This window comes from Sceloporus occidentalis, unplaced genomic scaffold (assembly GCF_023333645.1).
Source record: "Sceloporus occidentalis isolate IW3139 unplaced genomic scaffold, rSceOcc1.0.p SCAF_6, whole genome shotgun sequence".
Classification (NCBI taxonomy): Eukaryota; Metazoa; Chordata; class Lepidosauria; order Squamata; family Phrynosomatidae; genus Sceloporus; species Sceloporus occidentalis.
Window position 1 is genome coordinate 52908741 of NW_028316986.1, and position 19801 is coordinate 52928541.

At 45.8% G+C, this 19801-nt stretch overlaps 1 protein-coding gene across 6 annotated transcripts in view; it reads right to left on the reverse strand.

Moving 5' to 3' along the window:
- The window catches only part of SLC29A1 (solute carrier family 29 member 1 (Augustine blood group)), a 121746-nt gene that overhangs the window by 68291 nt on the left and 33654 nt on the right, over positions 1-19801 (reverse strand). Inside the window, exons 1-2 of one of the 6 annotated variants that reach the window (XM_089529630.1) lie at positions 8683-8748; positions 1590-1697 (exon numbers count right to left, since the gene is read on the reverse strand). The exons of 4 other annotated variants lie outside the window; for them this stretch is intronic. The gene's annotated coding sequence lies outside the window, so the exon portion shown is untranslated. Of the gene's footprint in view, positions 1-1589; positions 1698-8682; positions 8762-19801 lie in introns of those variants that run through there. One more of the 6 variants, XM_089529632.1, reaches the window with a different exon arrangement.

Sequence of the window (19801 nt, forward strand, 5' to 3'; positions counted from 1 at the left end):
AGTTCTGAGGGTGCGGGGCGGAATGTATGGGGAGAGGCGGTCCTTCAGGTATCCTGGGCCCAAGCCATTTAGGGCTTTATAGGTAATCACCAACACCTTATACTGTGCCCGGAAGCAAATAGGCAGCCAATGCAGGTCTTTTAGTACCAGTGATCAGCCTGGCTGCCATATTCTGTACCATCTGTAGCTTCCGGGTTTGGTATAAGGGTTGCCCCATGTAGAGTGCATTGCAGAAATCCAGTCTCGAGGTTACCAGAGCATGTACCACAGTTTCAAGGTCCCTCTGGGCCAGGTATGGGCGCAGCTGGCGAATAAGCCGAAGCTGATAACAGGTGCTCTTGACTGTCGCATTCACCTGAGCTGTCTGGTGAAGCGACGAGTCAAGAAGCACCCCCAGACTGCGCACGGAGTCCTTCACAGGAAGCGTGATCCCGTTCAGGACAGGTGAAACCACCGCCATTCCTGGACCAGGGGAACCTATCACAAGTACCTCCGTTTTCTCTGGATTCAGTCTGAGTCGGTTTTCCCTCATCCAGCCCATTACTGACTCCAGACAGGCCACGAGAGGAGAGACGCCATCCTCAGTCACTGCATCAGTCGGAGACATAGAGAAGACTATTTGGGTGTCATCAGCGTACTGATAACCCCGCGCCCCATGTCTCCGGATGATCTCTCCCAGCGGTTTCATGTAAATGTTAAAAAGCATGGGAGACAGAATGGCTCCTTGAGGGACCCCAGTTATGAGGGCCCTCTTATCGGAGCACACGTCTCTCAGCTGCACCATCTGGAACCTCCCAGAGAGATAGGACCGGAACCACTGAAGCGCAGTGCCCCCGATTCCCATCTCTGCCAGGCGTTCCAGAAGGATACCATGGTCTATGGTATCGAAAGCCGCAGACCCAAAGTTATCAAGTTGTATCCGACTGTGGGGTGCGGTGCTCATCTCCATTAATAAGCCAAATGAGTCAAATCACCAGGAACAGATAACATACTAACAGAATGACTGCAACCCACAGAGACAGAGTCAAATTTAGTTTTAACTAAAATCTGTCAACAAATATGAAAAACAAAGCAGTAGCTCCCACATTATTCCCATCCACCAAAACACACACACACACACACACACGACTACAGTAATTACAGAACCATCATGCTAATTTCCCAAGCAAACAAAGCCATGCTTGAAATTCTGAAGCAAAGACTCCTATGTTATATGAAGTGAGAAATCCCTCAGGTGCAGGCTGGATTCAGGAAAGAAAGAGGCACTATGGATCACATTGCAAACATAAGTTGGATAATGGACCGCACCAGGGAATTCCAGAAGAAAATCATGTACTTTATTGACTACATCAATGCCTGTGATTGCATAGATCATGAATAGTTATGGGTTATGCTTAGAGGAATGGGAGTGCCACAACATCTGAATGCCCTGATGAATAACTTGTACTCAGGACAAGTGGCTGCCATCAGAATAGAATACCGAGAAACAGAATGGTTCCCAATTGGTAAAGGGGTCAAGCAAGGCTACATATTGTCACCCCGTTAATTCAAACTATATGCAGAAAATATTGTACAAAGAGCAGACTTACATTCAGGGGCAGGAGGAGTGAAGATTGTAGGTAGAAGCATCAACAACCTAAGATATGTAGATGACACAATACTACTGGCAGAAACAAACTTAAGACCTGGAGAAATTACTGGAGAAAGTTAAGGAGGAAAGTGTCAAGGATGGATTAATGCAGAACATATATATACACACATATATACACACTAAAGTGAAGACCATTCAAGCCATCATGTCCCCCAGCACCATGTATGGATGTGAAAGGCAGACAATAAAGAAAGGGGATATGAAGGGTATCAACTCATTTCAAATGTGGTGCCGGAGAAGAGTGCTGAGGATACCATGGACAGTCAAAAGGACAAACAAATGGGTCCTTGAACAGATCAAACCTGAAATCTCCTTGGAAGCCAAGATGATCAAATTGAGACTGTCGTACTTTGGCACATCATGAGGAAAAGCAAATATTTAGAAAAGACAATTAGGTGGACAGACTCGTTTAGGGAGGCCATGGGCCTGAGCCTGCAGAGAGGCTGAGAACAGGGGGTCTTGGAGATGTCTCATCCACAGGGTCATCATGGGTTGAGGTTGGCTCAGGGGCAGCTAATAAGAAGAAATAACTTTATTCTTCTTTGATAATTTTTAAATTAAATTTTTAAAAAATAAACTATTCAATAGGAAAGGGGGGAAAACCAATTTTTCTATTACTAAAATTATCAAATATATTCGCATAAAACAAGAAAGTAAAACGTAGAAAATAACCTAATATACAGTATAAAGAGAGATCTTGTAACTGAGGCTGAAAACAAACAGCCCTGAAGGAGCAGCTCTGCGTCGCACCGCATCCCCAATCTGGTGTTTTTCCAGCCCCAAAAGAAGCGGTAAAATGCTGCTCCTTTTTAGGGCAGAAAAAAGCAGTGGTTCTTCCACATTTCTTCAGTGCAGCGTGTGTAAATGCTGCACTGCAGAAATGTTGTGATGTCACTTGCCGTCTGGTGGGGGGGGGCGAGGGGATGCTGCTTTGAATGTGGAATTGTGGTGGGCGGTTACCACGCCCCCACTCCATCCTGATGCCAGCATTTCTTGCTGGTCTGTACAGCCCCTGAAAGAAATTGGCAGCATGAGCTTTCGTAGACTTCAGTCTACTTCTTCTGATGCATTACGTAATACACATTTCTTTCTACTATCATGAATATTCTAAATTGAAATTATCAAAATCCAGCAACTAATAAATCATCTATGTCTTTTCTCAAAAACTCCACAAAGAGTTTCCCCTCATCCAAAAATCTTATCAATCCATCTCAAATTAAAATATTCCATGTATCCATCTCTGCTATGTCCATCAACTCTACTATCCATTCATCCATAGATGGTATTCCCATGTTTTTCCATTTTTGTGCATATACCAACTTTGCAGCAGTAATCATATACTGTATTAATAAATCGGTAATAACCTTCCATAGACTTATTCTAAATCCTAAAAGCAAAAACAGATTTCATTTGAATGTTCTTTTCAATATCTTTTGTTACAATTTCTGTATTTGTATCCAGTGTTTTTAGCTTTCTCACAAGGCCTCCAAGCCTGATAAAAAGTCCCTTCTTGTTTCCCATGTTTCCATCATGTTTTCGCAACATCTTTATATATCTTAGTTAATGTGTCAAACTATGTTTGATCTCAGTCAAAACCACACTCCTTGTTATCTTTATTTAAATCTCTCAAACAATTGCAAGTATGACAACCACTGAAGGATCGATACTGCTAACTGACTTTCATCTTAATTTTGTATTTACCTTGAGACTTCACCTGTAAATCTTGTTAACTGTCTGCTTCCCCCCATCTCGTTTCTATAATAATTTTATTCTTGATGAGTTAATGTAGAAATTACTATAATTTTCTGTTTCTATACTTCCACAGAACAAAACAACAATATATGACTGTATTTAAAGAACACAGGATATGTTGGGAGTGAACTTGAGACTGCACACGCTAATTTTTTCCCCTGGTGCCCTCACTTGTTACATACACCTATAGAGTTTTTCCAGACAAGATTAGAGCAGGATGACTTCAGAACTTTCCTCATCTGGAAGGGTTCTATGATCACATATAGAATCATAGAATCTCCTTTTATATATTTTATAATTTACAATTTTATATTTTTTATTTGTATATATATTATAGCCCATAATACGCCATTTTTAGGCATCTCAAACATGCTAATGGTGGAGTCAGGGTGCTTGGAAAAAGTGATTTGCTGTGCAAGTCTATTCAACTTGCTCACATGTTCTTTGAATGCCTGTGTGTTTATGTGGGACAAATCATCTTAATCTTCCTCCAGTTAGCATAGTTTGAAAGAACTAATCCTGGTTATTTCACAGAACAATCTCAAGATTGCACTCCCTCTCTTCTGGGGCACATACTGCTTCCAATTGACTGCATAAGTCCAATTATGCAAATCTAGTGTGATTCTGGGATGCAGTGGGACCATGGATTAATGCCTCATTAGAGAAGAACTAATGGGTAATGTCAGGACATAAAACCTGTGAACAACAAACATTTGGCAAAATATTTCAGAAATATTAGTCTGAATATACTGTACTCGAAGCATTGTGGGCAGGGAAAAACTCATTTTCAGTATAGCAACTTACAAATAATAGCACTATGAGTTAAAGAGGTTGTCATGCAACCTGATGCATGTCTTCTCAGAAGGGAGTAAGTGTATACTCCCATGGAAGTGCATATCAGATTGCAGCCATAGTCAACTTTCAGGTTGTAAGTCTATGTTGGAACACATCAGTCATTATTCAGGAAATATTTTCCCTAGAAGTACTATGACTCAGTAATTCATTAACATCCATAGCTATATATCATCTTTGCCTTCTCTACCTCCAACCCCCACATCTTCCATGCTTGCTGGTCCCAAGTGTGGCAGGCACCTGTTTGGCCCCTGAAAGGCAAGTGAAAGTGGTGCATCACTTGGCAAGAAAAAAAAGTGTTTGGCACAGCATAAAAGATTCTTGCCCATGTCTAAAGGTTCCACAAAAGTAAATAACAATGTTTTTGTTAAATATAGGCAAAGAAGCAAAAATATCAGCATGTACCATTATAGCAATAGCAATAGAACTTACATTTCTATACTGCTTTATAGTGCTAGCTAAGCACTCTCTAAGCAGTTTACAACGTGTTGGCCAATTGTCCCAACAAGCTGGGTACCCATTTTACTGACCTATGAAAGGATGGAAGGCTGAGTCAACCAGGAGTCCTGAAGGATCAAACTCACAATGTTTTGGCTACAGTACCAACATTTAACCATTGTATCACCATTCTGTACTGCAATGGGTGAAGCAGCTACATATACTTTCAGTCTTGGGTAGGTTACATAGCTATGTATGTATGCTGTATGCTGTATGCTATATGTTATTCAACAAATAAAGAGTTGAACAAAAATCTTGATTCATGTCCCCACTGAGACAAAAAGCTCAATGAATGATTTTGGCTTGGGCACTATCTCTCAATCTAACTCCCCTCACATGGTTTTTGTGAGGATAAAAGAAATATACTGCGTGTATTAGATTGCTTTGCACACTTTGGAGAAACTGGATCCGTCGTTCCCACTTGCTGAACATACTTAGGAATTTTTTTAAAAAAAGAACTGCCAAAGAATTAGTGTCAGGAAAGAGCATTTTTGTTTGTTTTGTGTTTGCTTCGCTTCGTCACAATTGAAACCTAGGATTGGAACTGGTTTCAAATAGGAACTTTAAATGATAGTGAGAATGTGGCCAAGATCTAAGCAGAGCAGTGGAAGACAGGGGGGCTTGGAGATGTCTCATCCACAGGGTCACCAGGGTTGATTTGAGGGCAGTTAACAACAAATGCTCTGAGTAATACAGATGATATAATCTTTTGAGGAAATAAATCATCCTGAAACACTTTTTACTGACCAGAGCTTTAAGCACCCAAAGAAGCACTATATAACTAGTAGTTCTGAGCCAATAAAAGACACCATTTCACCTATTCTGTTTTGCTGCTCTTTACCATTTATTTAGCACTCTATGTTTAGCCTACAAAGTATAGAAAAGAGTAATGGCCAAACAAGACATAATGTACTTTCAAAGAAAATTACAAATAGCAGGAAAAGTAGACTACACTGGCAGATCTTCTGATGGAATCTTCCCCGTCTCACCTTTGGATGCCAAATACTGAACTTAGGACTTTCTTAATGCAAAGCATCAGGCTAGGGCAAATTCCCAACACAAGTATATTTTCAACAGAGTTTTTGAGGACTATGGCTGCATCCATACTACAGAAATAATCCAGGTTGACACAACTTTAATAGCCATGGCTCAACATTATGGAATCCTGGGATTTGTAGTTTGTTGTGGCACCAGAGCTCTCTGACAGGGTAGGCTAAATGTCTCACAAAACTACTGCTTTTAAAATGGGGACTGTTAGAAACAGCCTCCAAACATCAAGGCCTATGACATAGTGGTGTGTCCTTTTGTTTGAGCATAGGGCAAGGACACTGGAAGATCAAGATTTGAATCCTCTGCTCAGGCATGGAAACCCACTGGGTGACCTTGGCGAAGTCACACTCTCTCAGCCTCAGAGGATGGCAATGGCATGAAAACCTTATGAGAAGTTCATCTTAGGGTCACCGTAAGTTGGAAATGACTTGAAAGCACACAACAACAACAACAACAAAATTTCTAGGCAGGTAGGGAGGCTATTCAGCAGGTACACAGTTCAGACACCTGATAGCCAGTATCTTCCAATCCCAAGATTTAAGTGCCACCTCATATCAAAGGTCTGTAAACCATGCCCTATGAGGAGTAGCTTAGGGAGCTGGATATGTTTAACCTGGGGAAGAGAAGGTGATGTCACAGTCCTTTTTAAACCTTTGAAGGGTTGTCATATTGAGGACAGAGCAAGCTTGTTTTTTGCTGCTCCAGAGAATAAGACCCAGAGCAATGGATTCAAACTACAGGAAAAGAGATTCCACCTCAACAATAGGAGGAACTTTCTGACAGGAAGATCTATTAGACAGTGGGGCACACTTTTTGAAATGTGGTGGAGTCTCCTTCTCTGGAGGTTTTTAAACAGAGGCTGCTGGGAGTGCTTTGATTGTGTATTCCTGTATGGCAGAAGTGGTTGGGAATTGATAGCCCTTGGGGTCTCTGCCAACTCTATGATTCTATTCAAAGATATAGCCATGTTAGTCTATAGCAGTGGTTCCCAATCTTCCTAATGCTGTGACCCTTATTCCTAAGACCATCAGAAATAAAAGGAGTCATGACCCACAGGTTGAGAACCATTGGTCTATATAGAATCACTATGTAGAGAGCTTTTGTAGCAGCTTTGAGTGTAATTGAAAGAAGGAAGTTGGCAGCATGAGCTTTCAGGTAGTCTATGAAAGCTCATGCAGCCAAGTTCTTTCTTTCCGTCAGTCTCAAAGATACTACAAGATCTCTCTTGTACGGCAGTCTGCTATTCACACTCTGAACTTTCATGCTGTTTCCATAGCTTTGGCAAGTCCTACGGGGCTCAATGATCATTTCTTTCCATTTAGCTGACTCACAAGGAAAGGGTGCCTGCCTCACACAACTCTTGAATTTCCAAGACCATGAATCATCCAGGGGCACCCAGGAGGGACTCTGTGGAGGGTAAAGCAACAAAAAGGGCCTGCTCATTTATGGGCCTGTCCCTGGCCCCCTTCCCCTCCAAATATGAGACAGGCTCACAGTGAGGGTTAGTGGTTGGAGTGCTAAGGCTATGACTCTGGGGCCAGGGGACAGATTCCCTGCTTGGCCGTGAAATCCACCCAGGGCGACCAAACTTGTCCTCCTTTTCCAGGACCTGCCCTACATTCCAAGCTTCTGTCCAGGAGGGATTCCCAAATGTCCTCCAATTTGAGCAGGACTAAGAAGCATGGATTTATAAGACCTTTTTATAAGAGCCCCACAACAAACTCCAGCTCCCAGAATTCCATAGCCTTGAGCCAGGGCAGTTAAAGCGGTGCCAAACCGGGTTATTCCTCCAGTGTGGCTGCAGCCTTTGTTTCTTCTTCTTCCCGCCAAAGCCAGGCCCAGCCAGCCAGAAGCCAGGCTTGGTGCTCCTCCTCCTTAGAAAGCAGCGCCCAAGCTAGCCTCCTTCCACTCCGCCCTCCAGCCAAAAAGAAACCCAAGCCTCAAAAGGCAACAGGTGCCCTGCCCAAAAGACACACGCAGAGACACTGACACCCCCGTCTCACACTAGGGCCCTGGGGACCCGAGGGACAAGGAGAGCCCTTCCTGCTCAGGGCAAAAGGGAGGAGGACCTTCAGCAAAAGGGCAGCAGGGCATGGACCCATGGGTCAGTTCGAATGGAGGCGGGCATTTTGGAAAGAAGGTGGAAATGGAGGGTTATGTCCTGGGAAAGAAGGACCATGTTTAGATACCACTGGGAGGATGCAGGGGGACCAAAGGCCCTCCTTTCCCCAGGACCTGTCCTCCATGCCAACCCTCTGTCCAGGAGGGATTCCATAATGTCCCCCATTTTGAGTAGGACTAAAGAGCATGACATTTAAGTTTATATGCAGGCTCCTCCTTGCTCAGCCTTGTGTCCAGGAGGGGCTCCACAAAAGGCCCTCCATTTTTGAGCAGGACTGGGAAGCATGCATTTACACTTATAGGAAGGTGACCAGAGGTCCTCCTTTCCCAGGACACATGTCTCCCCTTTCAGCCCAGAAGCAACTCAAAAGAATGTCCTCCATTCTGAGCAGGACCAACAGCAGCAGGAATTTACATTCACAGCCAAGGGTGTGGGTGTGTGTGTATATATATGTCTGTGTATGTGTGTGTACGCGTGTATATACACACACACACACACACAGAGAGAAGACTTGGTCCTCCTTTCCCAGCACCTGCCCTCCATTTCAACCTTTTCCTGTCCAGGAGGGATTCCAAAGTGCCCTTCATTTTTTGAAGCAGGACAGAAGCAAGTCCTCCTTTGGGGTGAGGAGGAAGAGGGCATGTGGCCTCCTTGGGAAGGAGACCCTGGGCTGCCCACATGCCCCACTACCACCAGCAGCAGGAAACCCAGCAGCCCCCCCTCCTCTGCCCCAGCCACCATCCCAGACCAGACCCACCTGGCTGTGCTCCGGCTGCTGCTGCCTTCTTCTCTCTCTGCTGGCTGGCAGCTCCCTCCTCGTGCTCCTTCAGGGGAAGGTGCCTCCCCTCTGCCCGCCTCTCTTGGCTCCAGGCAAGGAAGGCTGGGTGTTGCCAATGTGGTGACTTTCACACGAAAACGGGGACTTTTCAGAGCCTTTGGTGTGATTTTGGTGATGGGTTTTAATGGTAATTTTGAGAGTTGAAATAAGTATTTGGTGAGATATGGGGGGGATTTGGTGAGTTTTGGCCAAACGTTTGGGGAATTATCTTCGAGGCTTGTTGGCAGCACTGGAAGGCAGCCTCCCCTGGCTTGCTCCAAAGGCTTGGCAAGCTGTGGACTAAGCTGGCTGGCTTGCCTGCTTGCTTTCTTAAAGAGCCTGGAAGAGGAAGGGAGCTGGGGATGCTTAGCCTGGAGAAGAGAGGGTTAAGAGCTGACATGATAGCTCTCTTTAAGTATTTGAAGGGGTGTCCCACCGATATGGGAGCAAGCTTGTTTTCTGCTGCTCCAGAGACTAGGACTCGGAGCAATGAATGCAAGCTACAGGAAAAGAGATTCCACCTCAACATTAGGAGGAACTTCCTGACAGTAAGATCTAATAGACACACTCTTTTGAACTGTGGTGGAGTCTCCTTCTCAGGAGGTCTTTAAACAGAGGCTGGATGGCCATCTCTCACTGGGGGTGCTTTGATTGTGAGTTCCTGCATGGCTTGGACTGGATGACCCCCTTGGGGTCACTTCCACCTCTATGGTGCTATGAAGTTTATCGCACAAAGGAGATCAGGAGTTCATCCCATGAATATTCCTGGAAAAATGACACACAACGTCGCACAAGACCCACCATTAAAGTGATCACAAAGAAGCATTAACACACATCTTTTTACTTTCGGGATTTCAGCAACAATGCATTTCTGATATAACTTTATTTGCGAAATTGTGTGCAATAATAATTGACACAACTCACCATTTTTGCTTTATTTGCAGGACTGCTTTAAATGCACTTTAATCTCTCTTTAATGCCAAGATTAGCCCCAGTATGATAAACTCCTATGATTTGTCAAAACAAAACAAATCAAAGATATAGCTGTGTTAGTCTGTGGAATCATGTATATAAAGAGATCTTGTAGCACCTTTGAGACTCACTGAAAGAAATTGGCAGCATGAGCTTTTGTAGATTTCAGTCAATTTAGTAGGGCTGCTGCTGCATCCATACTGCTGAAATAATCCAGTATGACACCACTTTTAACTGCATTGCCTCCATGCTGTGGAATTGTATGAAGAGAGAGATTTTGTAGCACCTTTGAGGCTCAGGTTCAAAATACGGTGCTGAAATAATCCAGTTTGAGACCTCTTTAACTGCCCTGGCTCAGTGTTAGGGAAATCCTGGGAATTGTAGGATTTGTTGTGGCACCAGAGCTGTTTCTGACAGAGCAGGTTAAATGTCTCACAAAGCAGAATAGCCTAGAATTCCCTAAAACTGAGCCAGGGCAGTTAAAAGTGGTCTCAAACTGTATTATTTCTGCAGTGTGTTTTGGACCTAATGGAAAAAAAGAAGTTGGCAGCATGAGCTTTCCTAGACTTGAGTCTACTGCCTCGGGTGTATTCAATAGCATGTCAGGGATGCATTTCTGCAGATGCATTTGGGAATTGTACTTTGTTGTGGCACCTGAGCTCTCTGATGGAGAAAGCTAAATGTCTCCCAAAACTACACTTCTCAGGATTCCTTAGCATGGAGCCAGGGCAGGTAAAATGGTGTGAACCTGGATTTCTGCAGCCCAGATGCAGCCTGGAGGGGGGGATCTCTGAGCGCCAGCATGGCGTAGTGTTTTGAGCAACTCTATGACTCTACAGAACACAGTTGAATTTCCAGCTCAGCCATGGAAGCCCACTGGGGAACCTTGGGCAAGTCACACACTCTCAGCCTCAGGGGAAGGCAATGTCAAACCTTCTCTGAACCAATCTTCTTAGAATCGTAGAATCATAGAGTTGGAAGAAACCCAAGGGCCATCCAGTCCAACCCCCTGCTATGCAGGAACACAGAATCAAAGCACCCCCCTCTCTACACATGGCCATCCACCTCCAAAGAAGGAGACTCCATCTTCCCAAGAACACCTCATGATAGGAGTGTCTCTGTAGAAGTGGCAAGACCTGGAAAGTCTTAAGGTCACCATAAGTCAGAAAAGACTTGAAGGCACACAACAACAAGAAGCATGAATTTACAGTTATGTTAGTGTTTTTAGTTTTTATTAGGTAACGCCCTACATTTTTCTTGAATGCCCTACATTTCGCAGTGCATTCTCCTCCTTTGCAGTTAGGACATCTGGTCACCTTGGCCTCAGTGGATGGCAATGGCAAACCTTCTGTGAAAAACCCCATGATAGGTTTGCCTTAGGATTGCCCTAAGTCGGAAAAGGACTTGAACACAACAACAACAACACCTTTAAGGGATGAGTGCCACATCACAGATTGGGGTCTATCCATGCTCACACTTTTACATCATCCAGGATGATGCCATGCTCAGAAATGGGGCTTGGGAGAGGGGGTGCTAATGTGTATCTAATCTACACAGTTATTACCCTTTTAGTATATTACTGTGTTTTTTTGTCTTCATTCAAGATAGCAGTTTGTTTTTAATAGTGTTTTTATTAGATGTTTCCAACAGCCAAGATTTGAAAAACATTCATCTTTCAGTTCTTCCAAAGCTGTATTAATCAAACCAACTAACAAAATAAAGCAACAGCAACAACAACTGCCACAAAAATAAACACATCCAAACCACAAAAGAAAAAAAGACAAACAAATTCAACATTTAGTATACTTTTCTGATTGCCAGTGGACAAGTCGAACTCTCTCAGCCTCAGGGGAAGGCAAGGGAAAACCTCTTCTGAACAAATCTTGCCAAGAAAACCCCTCGATGGCCTTAGGTTCATCGTAAGTTGGAAATGACCTGAGGGCACACAACAACAAAACTCCATCTGAGGGAATGCTGAGGTTTGTAGTTTTGTGAAATATACTTCTCTGCTAGAGAGGTTTAGTCAAGTCCCACAAACTGGAGTCTCAAGCAGAGAATCCCAAGTACCTCACTCTCAAGTACATGATTTGATATGGTAGAGCCATGGCAATCAAATAGGTATTAAATCCTAGACCAACTGAGCCACTCCTCAACTCAAAAGTCATTGTAGTTGTTCTGCCTTTTCTTCCTTAACAGATTTTTATGGAAAGACTAAGCCTTTCTTGGAAACAGCAGTGAATAAATCCCAAGTTGTAATCTTACACTTAATTACCGGACGATTATGTCCTCCTTGAGATTGCCAGAGTCGATATACTATTGAACTTTGAGCAAGTAAGAGTTACTCCCTGGGGGAGAGGTGTAGTGCAGACGCTTATTGTAACAATTCAAAAAGCCACAACCCCAAGAGCCCCAAAATTCAGACAGATGCGTAGTTCTATATTAAAAACTTGGTACTAGTATTTGGTTCCTCTTGGAACAGGTTTTTTTGTAAAGCTAATGGAGCTTGATTGTTTATTTCAGCCCAAGCACAACAATGCTTGTTCGCAATAATATCATCTTTCTGGGAAAATCCCATCTTCCCTTCAACTCACGTGTGAATAGCAGCTACGTTCAGAGGGAATAGGAGAAATGGAAGGGGCCTTACTAATTAATTATCAGTCCCAGCTCTCCAACCTTGTAAAGTCTGGCTCTACTACAGCACTGACCAGATGACCTCAAAAACTCTCTCAGCCAAAGTTATTTAGCAGTATGTTGTTGGGCAGCGGTTCTCAACCTGTGGGTCGCGATCTCTCACAGGGGTCACCTAAGACCATCGGAAAACACATATTTATGAGGTAACAACAAAAATCATTTTATGGTTGGGGGTCACCAACATGAGGAACTGTATTAAAGGGTCACGGTATTAGGAAGGTTGAGAACCACTGTTGTAGAGGATTACACAAGGTTAAATCTGGAAAACATTCAAATGTCCTTGAAGGACACAATTCAAATGTCGAAACACCCATACTGCAACTCCCATCATTACTAGCCAGGACAAACAGCAGTGAGGGATGACAGTAGTTTCAGTCCAGCGTCACCTAACAAGTCATACAACCCTGTGCCTTTAAGTGTAAGACCAAGCCTAAAATTTGCAGCTGTTCTTTTCTTGGAAGTCACGTCCCATTAGTTTCAGTGCCCCATAACTATTTTTACTCCTGGAGCCTTGATTGTAGTTGGTTACTTTATCTCAGCATTCGTCTCTCCTTCTAGGCTCTCCCTTGCAACACTTCCATCCAGCAAGTCTCATGCCCTTGTTGCTGGCTCAAAGTTTACCTGTTTCACCCTTCTTGTCCCTCCCTCCTCCTAAATGGCATGCATTTCACTCTGGCTGGCATCCCTATGCCTATTTCAATGGCACCCACTGCCCTGTCCAGTAAAGCTTTGCTTTTCCTTCCAGGTCTTGCCACTTCTACAGAGACACTCCTTCCTCTACATATGAGCCCAAGCAATAAAGTGGGTCACATTGGCTTTTCCAAACACAGGCCAGGATTGGATCTGAATATCAATCGGGCTCCTGAGTGAGCCTTATGCCCCCCCCCCCCCCAATAGAAAGAGAGGGAAAAATTCTTTTCCTTACCTCTCTCCATTCCTAAACTACACTCTGCCTTGTGTGCTTGCTAAACAGACAGGCAGAGACAGCATGCTTTATTTATTTTTCCTGAGAATTGCAGGGCATTTCTCAGACAAACTAACTTCTACATTTGATAAATACAGAAAGAACAGTATTTCCCCCCCACCCTGCTGGTGGGGAGGAATTACTCTGACCTGAATCTCATCAAGACAATCACAAACCATAAGGGCTGAGTACAAAATATGATTGCAAGGCCAGGGTTCAGACCATATACAAAGTGCAATCCCTCACCACCATATATAGCACTGGACTTCAAGGCAAATACACTGGTACCCCGGGTTACGAAATTAATTCGTTCCGCTATTCCTTTCGTAAGCCGAAAATTTCGTAACCCGAAGCGCTTTTCCCATTGAAAATAACTAATGCGTTCCATGACCTCAGACTGAACCTGCAAGTCAAAACAAAGTCACAATAGAGGCCTATTAAGCTAAGTACCCTACAATACACAATGTAATACAAAGTTGCCTGAGGCACTAAAGAGCTTAACAATGACTGACAGGTCCATTCTAAACTTTCTAATGATCTTAACAATGACTGACAGGTCCATTCTAAACTTTCTAAGGATCTTAACAATGACTGACAGGTCCATTCTAAACTTTCTAAAGGATAAAGAAAAAAAGTTTTTTTCTCTCTTTGATGGTTCTGGCATCTCAGAGTCAGGCAGGAGGAGGAGGATGAGCTCTCAAATCATCACACCCATGACCAAAGCACCCCAAATCTAAAAATGCCACCCCAAAGTCACACTGTCAGGCCCACATCAAAGCAAGGCCAAACTTGCAAACCTCACATCTCACACTTTGAAAACATCACAGCCATGACCATGCCACCCCAGAACCCAAACTCAAAGGCCAGAAACCCCAAATCTGAACATGCCACCCCAAGGTCACACTCTCTGGCCCACATCAAATCAAGGCCAAACATGCAAACCTCACATCTCACACTTTGAAAACATCACAGCCATGACCATGCCACCCCAGAACCCAAACTCAAAGGCCAGAAACCCCAAATCTGAACATGCCACCCCAAGGTCACACTCTCTGGCCCACATCAAATCAAGGCCAAACATGCAAACCTCACATCTCACACTTTGAAAACATCACAGCCATGACCATGCCACCCCAGAACCCAAACTCAAAGGCCAGAAACCCCAAATCTGAACATGCCACCCCAAGGTCACACTCTCTGGCCCACATCAAATCAAGGCCAAACATGCAAACCTCACATCTCACACTTTGAAAACATCACAGCCATGACCAAGCCACCCCAGAACCCAAACTCAAAGGCCAGAAACCCCAAATCTGAACATGCCACCCCAAGGTCACACTCTCTGGCCCACATCAAATCAAGGCCAAACACATCTCACACTTTGAAAACATCACAGCCATGACCATGCCACCCCAGAACCCAAACTCAAAGGCCAGAAACCCCAAATCTGAACATGCCACCCCAAGGTCACACTCTCTGGCCCACATCAAATCAAGGCCAAACATGCAAACCTCACATCTCACACTTTGAAAACATCACAGCCATGACCATGCCACCCCAGAACCCAAACTCAAAGGCCAGAAACCCCAAATCTGAACATGCCACCCCAAGGTCACACTCTCTGGCCCACATCAAATCAAGGCCAAACATGCAAACCTCACATCTCACACTTTGAAAACATCACAGCCATGACCAAGCCACCCCAGAACCCAAACTCAAAGGCCAGAAACCCCAAATCTGAACATGCCACCCCAAGGTCACACTCTCTGGCCCACATCAAATCAAGGCCAAACACATCTCACACTTTGAAAACATCACAGCCATGACCATGCCACCCCAGAACCCAAACTCAAAGGCCAGAAACCCCAAATCTGAACATGCCACCCCAAGGTCACACTCTCTGGCCCACATCAAATCAAGGCCAAACACATCTCACACTTTGAAAACATCACAGCCATGACCAAGCCACCCCAGAACCCAAACTCAAAGGCCAGAAACCCCAAATCTGAACATGCCACCCCAAGGTCACACTCTCTGGCCCACATCAAATCAAGGCCAAACATGCAAACCTCACATCTCACACTTTGAAAACATCACAGCCATGACCATGCCACCCCAGAACCCAAACTCAAAGGCCAGAAACCCCAAATCTGAACATGCCACCCCAAGGTCACACTCTCTGGCCCACATCAAATCAAGGCCAAACATGCAAACCTCACATCTCACACTTTGAAAACATCACAGCCATGACCATGCCACCCCAGAACCCAAACTCAAAGGCCAGAAACCCCAAATCTGAACATGCCACCCCAAGGTCACACTCTCTGGCCCACATCAAATCAAGGCCAAACATGCAAACCTCACATCTCACACTTTGAAAACATCACAGCCATGACCAAGCCACCCCAGAACCCAAACTCAAAGGCCAGAAACCCCAAATCTGAACATGCCACCCCAAGGTCACACTCTCTGGCCCACATCAAATCAAGGCCAAACATGCAAACCTCACATCTCACACTTTGAAAACATCACAGCCATGACCATGCCACCCCAGAACCCAAACTCAAAGGCCAGAAACCCCAAATCTGAACATGCCACCCCAAGGTCACACTCTCTGGCCCACATCAAATCAAGGCCAAACATGCAAACCTCACATCTCACACTTTGAAAACATCACAGCCATGACCATGCCACCCCAGAACCCAAACTCAAAGGCCAGAAACCCCAAATCTGAACATGCCACCCCAAGGTCACACTCTCTGGCCCACATCAAATCAAGGCCAAACATGCAAACCTCACATCTCACACTTTGAAAACATCACAGCCATGACCATGCCACCCCAGAACCCAAACTCAAAGGCCAGAAACCCCAAATCTGAACATGCCACCCCAAGGTCACACTCTCTGGCCCACATCAAATCAAGGCCAAACATGCAAACCTCACATCTCACACTTTGAAAACATCACAGCCATGACCAAGCCACCCCAGAACCCAAACTCAAAGGCCAGAAACCCCAAATCTGAACATGCCACCCCAAGGTCACACTCTCTGGCCCACATCAAATCAAGGCCAAACATGCAAACCTCACATCTCACACTTTGAAAACATCACAGCCATGACCATGCCACCCCAGAACCCAAACTCAAAGGCCAGAAACCCCAAATCTGAACATGCCACCCCAAGGTCACACTCTCTGGCCCACATCAAATCAAGGCCAAACATGCAAACCTCACATCTCACACTTTGAAAACATCACAGCCATGACCAAGCCACCCCAGAACCCAAACTCAAAGGCCAGAAACCCCAAATCTGAACATGCCACCCCAAGGTCACACTCTCTGGCCCACATCAAATCAAGGCCAAACATGCAAACCTCACATCTCACACTTTGAAAACATCACAGCCATGACCATGCCACCCCAGAACCCAAACTCAAAGGCCAGAAACCCCAAATCTGAACATGCCACCCCAAGGTCAGGCCCATTCTAAAGGATAAAGAAAAAAAGTGTTTTTCTTATCTTTGCTGGTCTTGGCATCAGAGTGAGGCAGGAGAAGGAGGAGGAGGAGCTCTCAAATCATCATAGCCATGACCAAAGCAACCCTAAATCTAAAAAAGCAACCCCATGGTCACACTCTCTGGCCCACATCAAATCAAGGCCAAACACATCTCACACTTTGAAAACATCACAGCCATGACCATACAGTACAAAAGTGTTTTTCTTATCTTTGCTGGTCTTGGCATCTGGTCCTGGCATCTCGGAGTGAGGCAGGAGGAGGAGGAGGAGGAGAGGGGCAGCCCAAAAAGCCAAATTTAAACCAATTCAAGCAATTTAACCACTTCAGCCAATTCAAGCAATTTAACCACTTCAGCCAATTTATCCAATTCAAGCAATTTAACCAATTCAGCCAATTTAGCCAATTCAAGCAATTTAACCAATTCAGCCAATGCCACCAATTTAACAAAGTTAACCATTTTTTTAAAAAGAATTTGGTGTTTTTTTTTAGGGTCACCTTTTTTTTAAGGGTCACCTTTTGCCTTCTTGGAAGACGGTTCTCCCGCTCTAGGGAAGAACTGGTCCAAGGATGTCTGCTTTTGCCGGCCCTTAAGCAGGTTCTTAAAATGGCTAAGGCAGACATTATCAAAATGGGCAATGGCATGGCTGGTGAGCACCTGCTCAGGGTGGTGCTTCTCCACAAAGGAAGCCACATTGTGGAATTGCCTCAGAATGTCTTTAATGTCTGCCGTTGGCAAAGATGCCCCCGCAGCCTCCTCCTGCTGGCCCCTGTCGAAGTGGAGCACGTCCTCGTCCACGGCCGAGTGTTGCATCGCCGCCAAGGCCTTCAGGTCCTCTGTTGTCAGGTCCTCGTTGTGCTCCTCGAGGAGTTCCTCCACGTCCTCGTTGTCCACGTCGAGTCCCAGGGACCTCGCGATGGAGACGATCTCGTGCACCTCTTCCTCTTCACCTGGCTCAGCACCCTCGGACTGTGACCCTTCCAAGGAAGAAGCATCAGGCCACAGCTTCCTCCACGCAGCAATCAGGTTGCGCCTGGTGATCGCCTGCCAGGCCAAGTCCACCATCTTTATGCACACCACGATGTCAAAATGCTGCTTCCAGAACTCACGAAGGGTCAGCTGTGTGCTCTCGGTCACATCGAAGCAACGCTTGAAGAGGTGCTTGGTGTACAGCTTCTTGAAGTTGGCGATCACCTGCTGGTCCATGGGTTGCAAGAGGGAGGTCGTGTTGGGTGGCAGAAACTGGACCTTGATGAAGGAGAACTCCGCGAGGATGTCCTTCTCCAGGCCATGCGGGTGCGCAGGAGCATTGTCCAAGAGGAGGAGGCACTTCAGGGGCAAATCTTCTTCCTCCAGGTACCGCTTCACTGTCGGGGCGAAGACACTGTTGATCCACTCGACGAAAAGGAGGCGTGTCACCCATGCGCGGCCATTGGAGCGCCACATCACTGGCAACCTGTCCTTCTGGATGTTGTGTGCCTTGAACGCCCTGGGATTCTCGGAGTGGTACACCAACAGGGGCTTGACCTTACAGTCCCCGCTGGCATTGGCACACAACGCAAGTGTGAAGCGGTCCTTCATTGGCTTGTGGCCTGGCTGTCTCCTCTCCTCCTGGGTGATGTAGGTGCGGCGAGGCATCTTCTTCCAGAAGAGGCCCGTCTCGTCGCAGTTGAAGACTTGCTGCGGGACGTAGCCTTCCTCCTCCACCATGGCCTTGAACGCGACGACGAATGCTTCAGCGGCCTGGTGGTCTGCGCTGGACGCCTCGCCGTGACGGACGACAGAGTGGATCCCGGTCCTCCTCTTGAACCTGTCGAACCAGCCACGTGATGCTTTGAAGTCCGGGGTGGCTGGCTCCTCCTGCGAAGAAGTTCCTTCGCCTGCCTCCTTGCTGGCCAGGTCTTCGTAGATGGCGGTGGCCTTCTCGCAGATGACCGAGGTGGTCACAGTGTCCCCGACTCGCTCCTTTTCCTTGATCCAGAGGAGAAGCAGGCGCTCCATCTCCTCATGCTTCGGTGTCCTCTGCTTGGCGATGGTCGTCACGCCTTTCGCTGGAGCCACAACAGCTCTGATGGCCTCCTTCTGCTTGAGGACAGTGCCAATCGTCGATGGGTTGCGTCCATACTCCTTGGCAATGTCCACCAAGCGCACGCCCCTCTCGTGCTTGGCAATGATGTCCTTCTTGTCCTCCAAGGACAAGGGAGCCCTCTTCTTCTTCTCACCGCTTGGCTTGGGAGCCATAGCTCAAGCCTAAAAAGGACAAAAGGCACAGGCAATGAGCAAAAGCCACAATTGGAAACCACCCCCACCCCCATGGTCACACTCTCTGGCCCAAACTTGCAAAAGTCCCACCCCACACTCTCAAATCATCACAGGCATGGCCAAAGCACACAAGAACACAAGCCCATAAGGCCAAAACCCCCAAATCAGAAAATGCCACCCTATGGTGAGAGTCTCTGGCCACATGTGACCATAGCCAAAGTGTTAAAAGTCTCACACCACACTTTGAAAACAGCACAGCCATGAAGAAATCAAAGCAGCAAATGAAGCCCATCATCCACACATCAGAGCATGCCACACTAACAGCAAGAAACCCCAAAAAAAGCAACCCAGCAGCTCTAACCCATCATCCACACATCAGAGCATGCCACCCAAACAGCAAGAAACCCCAAAAAAAGCAACCCAGCAGCTCTAACCCATCATCCACACATCAGAGCATGTTACCCAAACAGCAAGAAACCCCAAAAAAAGCAACCCAGCAGCTCTAACCCATCATCCACACATCAGAGCATGCCACCCAAACAGCAAGAAACCCCCAAAAAAGCAACCCAGCAGCTCTAACCCATCATCCACACATCAGAGCATGTTACCCAAACAGCAAGAAACCCCAAAAAAAGCAACCCAGCAGCTCTAACCC